The sequence below is a fragment of the Fukomys damarensis genome, unplaced genomic scaffold, assembly GCF_012274545.1.
Source record: "Fukomys damarensis isolate Sample0158 unplaced genomic scaffold, DMR_v1.0_HiC HiC_scaffold_20, whole genome shotgun sequence".
Taxonomy (NCBI): Eukaryota; Metazoa; Chordata; class Mammalia; order Rodentia; family Bathyergidae; genus Fukomys; species Fukomys damarensis.
The window spans coordinates 2,128,875-2,141,912 of record NW_022900932.1 but is presented as its reverse complement, the minus strand read 5'-3'; the positions used below and the strand labels follow the sequence as shown (position 1 = coordinate 2,141,912).

Genomic DNA, 13,038 nt, shown 5'->3' with positions numbered 1-13,038 from the left:
ATTTTTTTTTTTTTTTTTTTTTTTTTTTTTTTTTTGGTACCAGGGATCAGACTCAGGACCTTGCATTTGCAAGGCAGGCAGTGAAACCACTGAGCTGAATATCCCTGGCCCAATATTACTTTTCTTTTGAGTTTTAAAATATAACCTTTTGGGCCGGGATTTAGCTCAGTGGTTCTGGCGACTGCTTCTCAAGCACAAGGACCTGAGTTCAATCCCCAGTACCAAAATAATTTTTTAAAAAAAGTATAACCTTTTTATTTTAGAATAGTTTTAGATCTAAAGGAAGACTGTAAGATAAAATATATAACCAATCCCCCAAAGATGCTCAGTGCGTGACCAGTACTTTGTTCGCATGTGCATGGTTTTCATTTTATTTATTTATTTTCTTTTGGTTTTTTGAGACGGGGTTTCACTATATGGTGAGGATGACCTGGAACTCACTGTGTAGCCCAGGCTGGTCTCGAACTCACAGCGATCCTCCTGCCTCAGCCTCCACGCCTGGCTGTGCATAGCTTTTATCTGCCATTGCTCTTCTATTTTGGGATCCCACCCAGGATGCCATATTGTGTTTATTTGACATATTTCCTTGGGCTCCTATAGGTTATGATAGTTTCTCTGAATTTTTCAGTGTATTTGAGGAGCACTGGCTAGACACTTTATAGATTGTTCTTCAGTTTGGTGTGTGTGACCTTCTTCTCAGGGTTAGGCATCAATTATGCCTTAGTCATTGCTTTTGTTGTTGTGCAATAACTTTTTCTTGACTGGAAATTGAAGTCGGGGCCTCGCACTTGCCTGGCACTGTTGAGCTACATCCCTGGCCCTGTTCTTATATTTGTCAGTAATGGAACTATTTTTTCCATGATCACTGCATGTCCTTAGCCAGTCACACTGAGGGATCGCTGAGCTCTGAGGTCACAGAGGTCAGGATTCCAGGCAGGAGTTCACAAGGTGCTGGTCTCTTCGTGCTAAATCCGTGTGTCCTTTGGAGCCAGTATCTGAGCTGATGCTCACAGTTTTCCCCCGTTCATTAAAGTTATTAACAAAATTGAGTTTCTTGAAAATATAGAGCTGATGTGTCTATATTTTTGCTAGCTGCAAGGCAGAAGTTGCTCCCAGCTGTTTGAATAAAATAATATTTGATAGTCTGAACCCTCGTTTAGAGAAGTTGATTTTTTTTTCTTTTGTGGTACCAGGGATCGAACTCAGGACCTTGTGCTTGTGAGGCAGGTGGTAGAACCACTGCACTAAATCCCTGGCCCTCAGGACCTTGCACTTAAGAGGCAGGTGTGGTGCCACTGAGCTAAATTCCCAGCCCGGTGTTCACTTTCATTCCAAGTGAGTCCCAGGAGTGTGCATAATCCTTAGAGAGAAAGAATCTTGAACAAAAGTTGAAGATAAAATAGATACCAGAATCAGAATAAAGCTGATCTAAATAAACTCTAGATATGCAAACTTATTTGTTCAAATTAATTTCTTTTCAGTACTAGGGACTGAGCCCAGGAAGTTCACATTACACTATCCCCAGCGCTTTTTTATTTAGTTTTCCTTTGAGACTTGATCTTGCTAATTTGCTAAGTTACCTATGCTAGGCTCAAACTTGCAATTCTTCTGCCTCAGCCTTCTAGAGTATAGTGGAGAAAATGTAATTCCCAACCTGCTTGATGTCAGATACACTGCATTCGTGTTGCCTGAAATCAAAGAAAGAAGTTCAAGCAACAATGGAGGTTAAGGGTAGGAAAATGCATGGGGGAGTAGGAATGGAGAATAAGAGTAGCTTTTGAGAGGGTCAGGGATTTAGCTCAGTGGCACCGTGCCTGCCTTGCAAATGCAAGGTCCTGAGTTTAGTACTAGGAAAAAAAAAAAAAAAAAAAAAGAGTAGCTCCTGAGAGACAGCAGAGGTCCCAAATGGGTAACCCTCTGTGTTCTCTCCCCCGCCGCCATGTTCTTGAGGTAATGATTTTTGTTGCTGTTTGAGACAGGGTCTCGCTATGTAGCCCAGGCTGGCCTTGAACTCACTGTGTAGTCCATGCTGATCTCACACTGTGGTGATCCTCCTGCCTCAGCCTCCTGAGTGCTGGGACTACAGGTGTCAGTCACCGCACCGATGTAATAATTCTTGTAGTGTGAACTTCACAACAGTTGCAAATGATTTTTGAGGAATGTCTTACCTTATTAAGTAATTATAAATCCTGTTAAATTTGTATGCATGCAGATCTAGACGTAATGTGTGTGAAGTATGATCCCGACTCTCTTTATTGGTGAGTAGATGGACACTGAATACTAGATTATGAATAGTTCAACTTTTATCAAACTATTTCCTGAGGTTGGTGGTTGGTGCCTTTTGCAGTTTCCACCGTGAGCTCCAAAACCTTACTGGCGTGGGAGCTAAGGGGCCTTGGCCATGGCCTTGCATGGGTCTCTTTCCAAGCATTTTCCCAGTTTGGACTTCTGCGCTTGGTTCAGGTTCTTCCCAGGGCCACAGTGGCCTGTTCTGTTTTTATGCCATCTTTAAATTTTACTCGGTGAGCAAGGCCTGAAAAGCCAAAAGCCCTATGATGGGAAACGATGTGGCAGACCCCCCGGCCAGGCTTAGAGCAGGCTGTCACACGGAGCAGGCATTCTGTCCTTATCATTGGCTTCAGTGTACTCAGAGCCAGACTGAAGCCTAGGTGGCTCACAGGAGCCTGTCGGGTGGTGCTGGAGGCTGGGACAGCTGCTGTGGAGAGCTGGTCCTGATTGGTGTAGCTGCAGGGCTCCTCAGTGAAATAACTGCAGCCCAGGACCTTTGGCTCCAAACCGCATTCCATTTAGAGAGCTGCTCCTCCCTTCATCGTTTCAGTAGCTTCATACCAACCTTGGTCAGTGCTGCTCTTTCTGTAAGAATGCCTTACCCTACCCTCCACAGGCCTTGCCTGTGTCAGCTAATATCGGAGGCCACGTGTATCCCCTACCCTGTTCTTAGCCACACCTGTGTAACCAACACCTATGGGTGGTCCTGCTTGCTCGGTGTCCTCACCACATGTTAGGTGTGGTCCGTCTCACTTCCCTGCTTTCTGTGTGAGTCTTGTTTCTGTCTTTCTTTCACCTTGCATCGTGTTGCCTTGCAGGAGATTGAGACTCTGGGCTGGGCCTGGGATAAAACCACTTTTCCAGAACTCCCAGTGAAGGTTTGTCTTGGGACCAGACATAGGCGATGCGACCCTCTGGGCTCTTGCCCCGCACAGCTCGTGATGCAAAGAGCTGGCCGATTACTACTTTGGTCTCAATGGGTGGTCAGAAAGGGTCATCAAGGTTCCAGAATTTTGTGACCTCGAAGGAAGGGAATGTGCATGTTGTCCCCACTGCTTGAGAAGCAAAGCCTGAAGATTTATGTTTTAGAGGTGGTGATGTCACCCTATGAGCACCCGGGTCCTGGAGGTGGCCTTGCAGGGGAGCCTTAAATGAGCTGGAGGGAGGACCTATGCCATTCCTTATAAAGAGGAAGAGTGGCCCAGAAGCTCGCTGTTCAGAGGCTTTGTCAGGTCCCTGGCCACCGTGATTTGGACACATTCTGCTGAGACATGGATCCAGTCTGTTTCACTCGTGGCACTGCCGTACTGGATGAACGCGACTCCTAAGGATCGACTGTTTCCACGTGAGCCCTGGAAGCGGTCCTGCTCGGAGTGGTATTGTATTCCCGACTGCGTTTTACACTGGGGTGAGCATCACAGGCTATGCTCAAAGGAAACTTGATGAGGAGCGGAGAGTTAGTTCCCTGACGGCTTTGACGCTGAGAGATCCTAGCTGAGGTAGCAGAGGCCCCAAGTGCTTGGAAGAGGTGGATCGGACTCTTCTCAGCCTGGGCAGCGCCCCCAGTGAAAGTCTGGCTCCAGTGGTCATGAGTTGGAATTTCTCAGTGTCGACTCTCAGCGACAGCCTGACCCTCGATTCCTCTTGTTGGCTGACAGACACCCATGCATGCTTGTCTAACGCGAATGTGTGCTTCATGGCCGTGGTAGCCAGCTGTGCATCTCCGTAGCTGTGCTAGTTGAATTCAGGAAGTGATCTTTGTGTTCAAACACTTGGTGGACAGATGGCAAGGTATATGCCCATGTGTCACATTAACAACAGGTAAGTTTTGTTGGGCGTGGTGGTGCACACCTGTCATCCTAGCACTTGGGAGGCTGAGGCGGGAGGATCTCTGTGAATTCGAGACCAGCCTGGGCTACATAGTGAGTTCCAGGCCAGTCTCAACTATACAGTGAGACCCTGTCTCAAAAAAACAAAATGAAACAACAACAACAACAACAACAACAAAAACAACAGGTAAGTTTTTACCCAGCTTATGCTCCATGCTACATCTTGTGTATTTATAATTTATTTTATTAAATCTTTTCTTTTGATTTTACTTGTAGCATTCGTACAGTGTCAATTGTACTAATAGCCAATAGCCAATTCGGTACAGTGTCACCTGGGAATCTGCTTTTACAACTTTGGGAGGAGGTTGAAAGTGAGTCATCGGGCAACTCGGCTACCAATGATGACTTGAACCATGTGTGCCAAAGAAATTGTGACAACGAGATGGAGCAAGACATACGGACAGTGAAGTACAGGATGATACAGATGGGGAAGAAAACAGTGATGTAAATCAACATTTGACTAGTCAAAATGGCACAGAACGGTCAAGTAGATTTGAATGATCCAACGTTAGAACTAGGTCAGAAAATGTGATTAGGTTCTTGCCTGGGGTGAAACCTACTGGACAGAACGCCAACTCTGCGATTCAATGTTGGGAATTGTTCCTGATGGACGATAAGCTGCAAGATGTTGTGAAATACACTAATAATGAAATACAGGTGAAACATTCTGTATGTACCAAAAATAATCAGAAATATACTGATCATGACACCTCCCCGTCTGAACTAGAAGCCTTCACAGCAGGACCTTATCATTTTAATCATCAGAATCTAAAGGCTTTATGAAGAAGTGACAGATGTGGCGTTTTTTTAGAACAATGACACTCAAGAGATTTTATTTCCTTCAAAATTGCCTACATTTTGCCTGGCGTAGTGGCCCAGGCCTGTAATCCCAGCACTCGGGAGGCTGAGGTGAGGCAGGAGGATCGCCATAAGTTTGAGGTCAGCCTGGGCTACATAGTTCAAGGCCAAATAAAAAAAAATAAGTGGATTATTTTGTTTGTCCCTACATAAGGAGGCTTTCTTCTCTGGTAGGGCGCTCAGACTCCTCTCAGGGCTCACTAGCATAATAAAGGTTTTTCTCCACCTCTTCAACTGACCATAGGATTCTTCAGTCATCAGATTAGGAGAGTTGTGGGGGGGGGGCAAAAAACATTATGAGAGGTGTAAGGGCCTGGGATTTAGCTCAGTGGATCCACCACCTGCCTCACAAGCTCAAGGTCCTGAGTTTGATCCCTAGTACCAAAAATTATGAGAGCTGTGACCCAGAGCTGCCACACTGAGCTATAAAGCTCAGCTGTGCCTCAGGGTTGTGGCACTTGGCTGCGACACTGAGCTGCTCTTCTCTGCCGCAACATTAGGACTTGGTAGTCTGTGGCAGGAGTGTTGCCCTGAGTTAGGGAAACATCTGGAACCAAGTGATCCCTGCAGTCAGCCTTTAACAAAGAAGTGAGCTAACTAAGACATTGAGGCTGCCTGCAAGACAGCCAAGCGGCATGATGACATGGAGTGCATAACCAACATCACTGAGTGTTAAAGAAACCCCTGCAGGGAACTTGCAAGGCAGTCACGAAGGTGTCACAGGTGTTACAAACTCTGAAGAACCCCAGCTCACTGTGTAGCCCAGGCTGGCTTCCAGCTTGTGGTAATCTTCCTGCCTCAGCCTCCCAAGTATGTATCATAGTGTCCAGCCATATTTCTTTTTCTTATCGTGACAATTCAAACCAGTTCCTAGCACAAAGCTGCTTAGAAAGAGTAAGAACTTGTGTCTTCAACTTGACTTGAACATTTCTCTCTATTACTTGTCAGATTTTTTTTTTCCTGTACTGGGATTTGAACCCCACAGCTGCATTGCCAAACTCAGATTTATTTTTTATTTTATTTTATTGTTATTTCTTTGGTGGCTGGGAGTGAACTCAGGACCTTGCACTTGCGAGGCAGGCAGTGGAACCACTGTAAATCCCTGGCCCTAGATTTATTTTTAAAATCATGATTTAGTGTTAAGCTTTATCCACTATTCTCCACACCTGTTGAGATAATCATGCATGTTTACCTTTTAATGTGTTAATGCTGTAAATATCATTAATAACTTTTTTAAGACAGGGCCTTTCCATGTAGTTGTTATGGCTTGTGTCTGTCTGGATGTCCCCACAAAGCCTCATGCGGCCACTGCAGTGGAGGCGGTTTCCGGGGTGGCTGGATCTAAGTGTTCGGTGCTGGGCTTAAGGGTGTGTGATTACTAAATCAGCCCACTGATTGGCACTTGCCCTAAGCCAGGTAGCCTAGACAGAGTATAAATAGGGCAGAAAGCAGCTGCTGCTGCCAACTGGTTGCTTTTTCTGTCTCTGCACGTTGTGATCTCTTTCTCTTCTGCAGTGCCCCTCTGCCATGCCACCCTGTCTTGCGGTCAGTCGATGATGGACTGAAACCTCTATGAACTGCAAACCAAATAAACTTCCCCCCCTTCTCTGTGGTTGTTGGGTATTTTGTCTCAGCAAGAAGAAAAGTAACTGGAGGTACTCGATGGGAGATTCTAGTCATAGCTCAGAAGATCAGAATGCTGATAGAAGGGCTGAGGATTTAGCTTAGTGGTTCTGCCGCCTGTATGATCCCTGGTACCCCCCAAAAAAATGCTGATAGAAAAGTTGCCAGTAAAAATCTCCAGGCTCAGGAGATTTCCACTGGGAAGAACTGCATCGGCTGTTGGACTACAGATGACATGCGTTATGCCTTGGCAGAAAGTTTGTATGCATCTTTATCGGAGGGTGGTCAATAGTGTTATAGCTCAGTGCCACAGCTCAGAGGCACTGCTGAGCCTTATAGCCTAGTGTGGAGGCTCTGGAACACAGCTCTGAGGCACAGCTGAGCTTTACAGCTCAGTGTAGCAGCTCTGGGTCTCAGCTCTCATAATTTGAAGAGGTGGAGCAAAACCTTTGTTATGCCAGCTAGCCCCAGGGAGCTCAGAGAGGTCTGAGTGCTCTACCAGAAATGAAAGCCTCCTTATGTAGGGATCTACAGGGAGGGTGAGCATGCTCACTGAAACAAAGGGATGGAGTTACAGAACATTCTTAAAACATGCTGTGTGAGCATGCTCAGTGAGGCAGGGGGTGGAGTTACACAACATTCCTGAAACACATGCCTTGTGAGCATGCTCACTGAAGATACAGAACATTCCTGAAGGAAAGGGGTGGAGTTACAGCACAGGCCTAAATCACATGCCTTGTGAGCATGCTCACGGAAGCAGGGGGCGGGGTTACAGACTATTACTGAGAAGGGGTGGAACTTAACAGAACTTTCTTGTGAGGGGGCACAGTTTAACAGAACATCCCTGAAAGGTCACACAGTTCAAACAGTCACAAACCATTCTGATACATTGGGCAGGAGCCCAGCAGCACAAACTTACATTTCTGAAACAAAACATTATGTGAGATACAAAAAAATAGAGACAAGGTAAGGGCCTGTCTTATTGTATAGCACTTCTCTATCATTATTGTACAGCATTTCTCTCTCACTCTAACTGCCTAGAAAGGCTGACGGTGAGGGCTAAAGAAAGATGGTGGTCTTACATAATTTCGTAGTACACGGGGTACCTCAGAGTGGGCAAAGACAAAGATACTCTAAGCTTGCCGCTATTTATGGGGTTCGTACAATAATTTGAGGTAGTATCAGGTGACTCGGAGGGTGGTGGTGTAGGATGATGAGAGGATCTCACGCTGATGAGGATCTTAGGTCCATGAGGCTCTTACTCTGATGAGGATGGTGAGATGAGCGAAACATTCTTCCAACAGTAGGTGGGACTAGTTAAACTGAGAGGAAATTTGTCCCTCCCCAGGTGAAACCTTTTTCTCTTTTTAAATTACTACTCAGTTCTCAAAGAACCAGGATGTCTTCAGCTGATGTGATCTTGCCCTTGAGAGTCACAGCATCAGGGGACCACTGAGGCCTCAGCTGCGACCAGAGGCACAACAGAGTTATATTTCTGCATGCCATAGCTGGCTCCCAGGCAAGACTAGGCCTCAGACAGCCCTATTCATTAATTATGAAACAATTTTGCCCACTATTACGTAGAATGGCTCCCAACACATTTTGCCTGTGTCCAGAGACTTCCCCTGAGCTGAGATTGAGGACGGCAGGTTAATTAATCTTGCAGAAGAAATTTCAAGATGGTCTAATGTTGAGGCCATGACATGGCTGCTGTTGGGGGCTTCTAGTCAGATCTATGTTGAGAATCAAGAGCAAAGAGCCCAGGAGAACAATTTAAAACATTGTTGGTCTGGCCAGAAAGGAAGTACAAGTAAAGCTATGGACTGCAAAGATAGAGCAGGGGAAATCTTGATTACTGTGAAAGAACAGAAGAGAAAAGATGGCCTGAGGGCATCGCAAGAAGCAGCAGGACTCCACCCTTTGCAGCCTCAATATTGCAATGTAGGAGCCTGACTGAACCAGAGCGGCTCCATGTTGACCAGCAAACGACCTAGAGACTGTCGCTCCCCCCATCCCTTGTAGGATAACTAATGATTCATTGTGAATTGTTAGGTGGCTGTTTCGGAGTAGCTGGGAAACTAGGTGGAAACTGTAGTGAACACAGAGACCCAACACAGGTCACGCCACTCCTTGCTTGCCTGTAGTCTGAATGTTCTGAACTTTATTATGACCTAGGTTGTAAATGGAACAATGGATAATCACTCTGCTGATCATTAGTACGTGAGGACCACTAGCTCAGATCAACTGACTCTTTGCCTTTGTCCTCTTCCTGTAAGTCTTAAGTGTAAACCCCCCTTCAGCCCTATATAAAATGGCCTCTGTTTCTGAGCTAGCCGCCTCTCTGAGCCACTTGGCTTGGGGAGTGCCGTCTGGCCAGACTAATAAAGGTCTATTTGCCAACTTGCCTGGTGTGTTCCTTCCTGGGTGACTCTCGCTGTCCGACAAGCTCCTGGAGCCTCGCTGAGCTTCTGAGCCCAGCATCGTGGAAGCCTCTTGGCTGTTCACGCTCCAGGAGTAAAAGTGAGACTTAAATCTTACAGCAAAAGACTTTAATTTATAAAGTCAGACCCAGAACACCACGTTCCAGAAATGGCAGTGGCCTAGGGAAATTGTTTCTCAGAACTTGGTTCGTAGGTGACCCCTACAGCTGAGAGAAAAAGCCTGGCTATGGCTCCAGCCTGTGGCAGATCCTGGTGGTATCCACATGGTTCTGGTTTTGGATCCATGTAGAATGCCAGAGTTATGGGGTCAAGAAGGCTCCCACCCAGATGTCAGAAGAAGGCCTGGGAGGCCGGGCAGGGTGCCCCAGAGGGCAGTGTGTGAAGCTGTGAGTGTAAACTGAAGGTTCAGTGGAGAATTCAGAAGACTGGAGAAGTCAGGAGCATAGATCACATGAGAAAAGCTGCGAGGAGTCAGCAAAGCCACCCCGAGAGAGAAACCATGAGAGCTGCAACAACCAGACGCAGTTTAGGGGCGGAGCTGCTTAAGCCCTCTGGTGTTCACAGCTTACCACAGATCACTGTGGATGTGGGACATGGAAATTTTGCAGTTAATGTTTGCCCTGCTGGGTTTTGGACTTGTTCTGGTCCCATTCCTTTGTATTCCTCTATGTGTACCTCTTGCGATGGTAAAGTTTATCTCATGCCATTGTATGCAGGAAGTGTTTAACTTTCATTTGTTCAGGGGCTCCCAGCTAAGAGTTGCCTTAAATCTCCGAGGAGACCTGGAATTTGGACTTTTCAACAATGCTGAAACTTAAGGGACTTTGGCAACTCTTAGAGATGGACAAAATGCCTTTTGGGTAAAGTGTAGGAGCCAGCCTACAAGCTTGTCCTGACGGGTGGGGGAGAGGCGAATGAGGATTAAAGACACAAGACACAGAGATCATTTTAAAAAGGCTTGGGGCACATCTGTAATCCCAGCACTCGGAAGGCTGAGGCAGGAGGATCGCTGTGAGTTCGAGACCAACCTAGACTACATAGTTCCAGGTCAGTCTCAACTACATAGTGAGACCCTGTCTCAAAAAACAAAACAACAATAAATAAATAAATTAAATAAAAAGGGGTCGGGGGTTTCTGCCTCTAGTGGACGAAGCCTCAAACTGGCACTGCTCCTCCTCACTTTTTAGGCTCACACAAAGAAGCAAATAACCATGTGATTCAGGGATTGGGAAAGTTTTTCAGGTTATCCTCATTTGCAGATTGCACCCGGATGTGTATTTCCTTTCATCAGACGTCAGCTGCAGCTGACTTTCTCCCTGGAACTGGCTGGCACCAGCTAGCCGGCACACAGCTTGCTATCTCCTCTCGGGTCGGAAGCAGAGGTCAACCCAGGCCCCCGTCTTTACACTTAGTTTCCCAAAGAAAAAGGATGTGAGTCTTTGGGGGGCCTGGGGTAGAAAGTTACGGTTTGTGTCTAGATGTCCTCCGAAGTGGGGATTTTTCAGAGGTGGCTGGATCGAGAGCTTGTGGTTCATGGTGCAGTGCTAGGATTAGGATGCCAGTGCTACCCATCTTAAGGGCGGGTGCTCTAGGTACAACAGAAGCAGCAGAAAGAGGCTTGCAGCTAGTTGTTTGCTTTTGCTGTCGTTTGCCTGCCATGAAGTATTTCTCTGTGCTGCCCTGTGCCACGCCACCCCACCTTGGAGCCAGCTGATTGTGGACTGAAACCTGTACAGACTGTGAGCCAAATAAGCTTTTCCTCCTTTTACTCTGAGTGTCAGGTATTTTGTCTCAGCAATAAGGAAAAGTAAGATAGTAGTTTAGACTAGCCTTGAATTCACAGCAATCCTCCTGCCTCAGCCTCCCTGGTGCTGCAATTACTGGCATGTGCCACCACATCCAGCCTCATTAATAACTTTTTTTTTGGTACCAGGGATCGAACTCACGACCTTGCACTTGTGAGGCAGGCTTGGTGTCCCTGACCTAAATCCCCAGCCCTAACTTTTAAAAGTACACTATCTCTGATTCCTAGAATGAACCTAAGCACCATCATTCCCTAAGCACGTGTGTACACACACACACACACACACACACACTACTGCATTCAGTTTGTTAATGATTTCAGTTAGGACTTTCAGTCTGAGAGGTATGGTGGGCCCCTTTCTCATGATGTGATGTGTGGGATGGCTCATGTGAGTAAACAAATAAACAGTTCTTTTAACTATCGCCAGAAGACTTCTTAAAAACCATCTGGTGCATATGTTTGCACATTTCTGACCTCTCGTTTAAATCTTTAGAATTTATGTGTCTGTTCAGCTTTGCTCCTTCCTTCCTTCCTCACTCCCCTCCTCTGTTCTCCTTTCCCTCTCTCCTTTCTTAATTTCTTTCTCAGGACAGGGTCTCACATGCACCCCAGTCTGGCCTCAGACTCCCAGCACTCCTCCGTCCCTGGGTGCTGGCGTGCTCACTACTCTTCGCTTTTCTATTTCTTTCTGTGTTATTTGTGTGTGTGTATGAGTGTGTGTGTGTGGTACCAGGGATTGAACTCAGAACCTTGTACTTGCCAGGCAGGTGCAGTGCCACTGAGCTACATCCCCAGCCCTTTTCTGTTTCTTTCTGAATCATCATTAGCTGTCTGTCACCTAATTTCCAATTTCCTCACCTTTTCAGGACCGGGGCCTTGTTCTCTGCTCTCGGATGGCTGGTAACCCCCAGTCATTATTTACAGATCAGGGGAGAACCCTTCACAGCCAGCTCACACCCTTGGTTTTCAGTTTCTTCTTTCTAGCATCTGGGGTTTTACTTTTCTTTTGAGTTGCAAGCATATCTTTGATTTTTTTTTCATATTTTATCCAGTATTCTCAGCTGATGGGGGAAAGAGAACTTTTAGATTTTATTTGTTCATTACTGATGATCTGACTTCAGGGCCTCCTGTGAGCTAGGCAAGCACTTGACCATTGAGCTACATTCCTGACCTTAAAATTTTTGTTGTTGTTGTTGTTGTTGTTTGTCTTCAGACAAGGTCTAAGTTGCCCGGGTCTGGCCTCAAACTTGAAACCTCCTGTCTCCTGAAGAGCTGAGATAACATCTGGCTAGATTTAAACATTCCTTTATTCTACTTGATTCTGAAGTTTTTCTGAAGTCTACAGACAAAAAGGCCGAACTTCAGAGTGGTCTTAACAGCCTGCTGGGGTTGGTGTCCCAGCACTACTACATTTAATTCAGTTATTGGGTTATTTTTGTTTGTTTGTTTGTTTTTTGAGATAAGGTCTTGCTACTGTAGTTCAGGCTGGCTTTGAACTCAGGTGGTCCTCCTGCCTCAGCCTCCCAAGTGCTGGGATTACAGCCCTGCGCCACCACGCCCGGCTTAATTTAGTTATTGAATCCAAAATTTCTGATTCTGAATCTGGTGCTCTGCTCCTTTATTCATGCTGCTTTTTGAAGCCAATGAAGCAGAACCAGAAAGATGCACTGAGACGTGACAGGAGGGGAGGGTCTCTAGGCGGGATGAAGGGGGCTGTGGGATGGACGACGCTGAGAAATCAGGAGTAGGAAGGAGTAATGGTGTCCAGGGAGCCGTAGATAGGAGTCCCGAGCAGCAGCCCCCAGGAGCATGGCGGGTGAAGTCCTGAAACATGCAGTCCCTGCCCCTGAGCTCTGCCCGCGTCTGTGCGGGTCCAGGGAAGCGGACCTCAGTCACCTGGAAATCTGCAACTGCCCGGCGCCACCTGCCGCCCGGGAAAGCGCATCCGGTGTGAGAGCTCCGAGCCTGCAAGGGGAGGACTGGGCGAGACCTGGAGCCGAGTTAGGAGAGCAGCGGAGCCAGGGGCCTCGCGGGCTGGGGTTCAGCCTCTCCCAAAGACAGCAACCGGGGGTGGGGTGGGGCGCGGGAGGGCTGAAGGGGTGGGGCCACACATCGAGGTCGGGAGCTCAGTTAA

At 46.8% G+C, this 13,038-nt stretch overlaps 1 long non-coding RNA gene across 2 annotated transcripts in view; it reads left to right on the top strand.

Moving 5' to 3' along the window:
* Positions 1-5,066, top strand: part of LOC104849014 — a 6,176-nt gene extending 1,110 nt beyond the window's left edge. The window contains exons 2-4 of one of the 2 annotated variants that reach the window (XR_776616.2): positions 2,213-2,258; positions 3,108-4,110; positions 4,395-5,066. This is a non-coding gene — a long non-coding RNA (uncharacterized LOC104849014). The remainder of the gene's footprint in view (positions 1-2,212; positions 2,259-3,107; positions 4,111-4,394) is intronic. The other variant, XR_776617.2, reaches the window with a different exon arrangement.
* Positions 5,067-13,038: the final 7,972 nt, after the last annotated feature.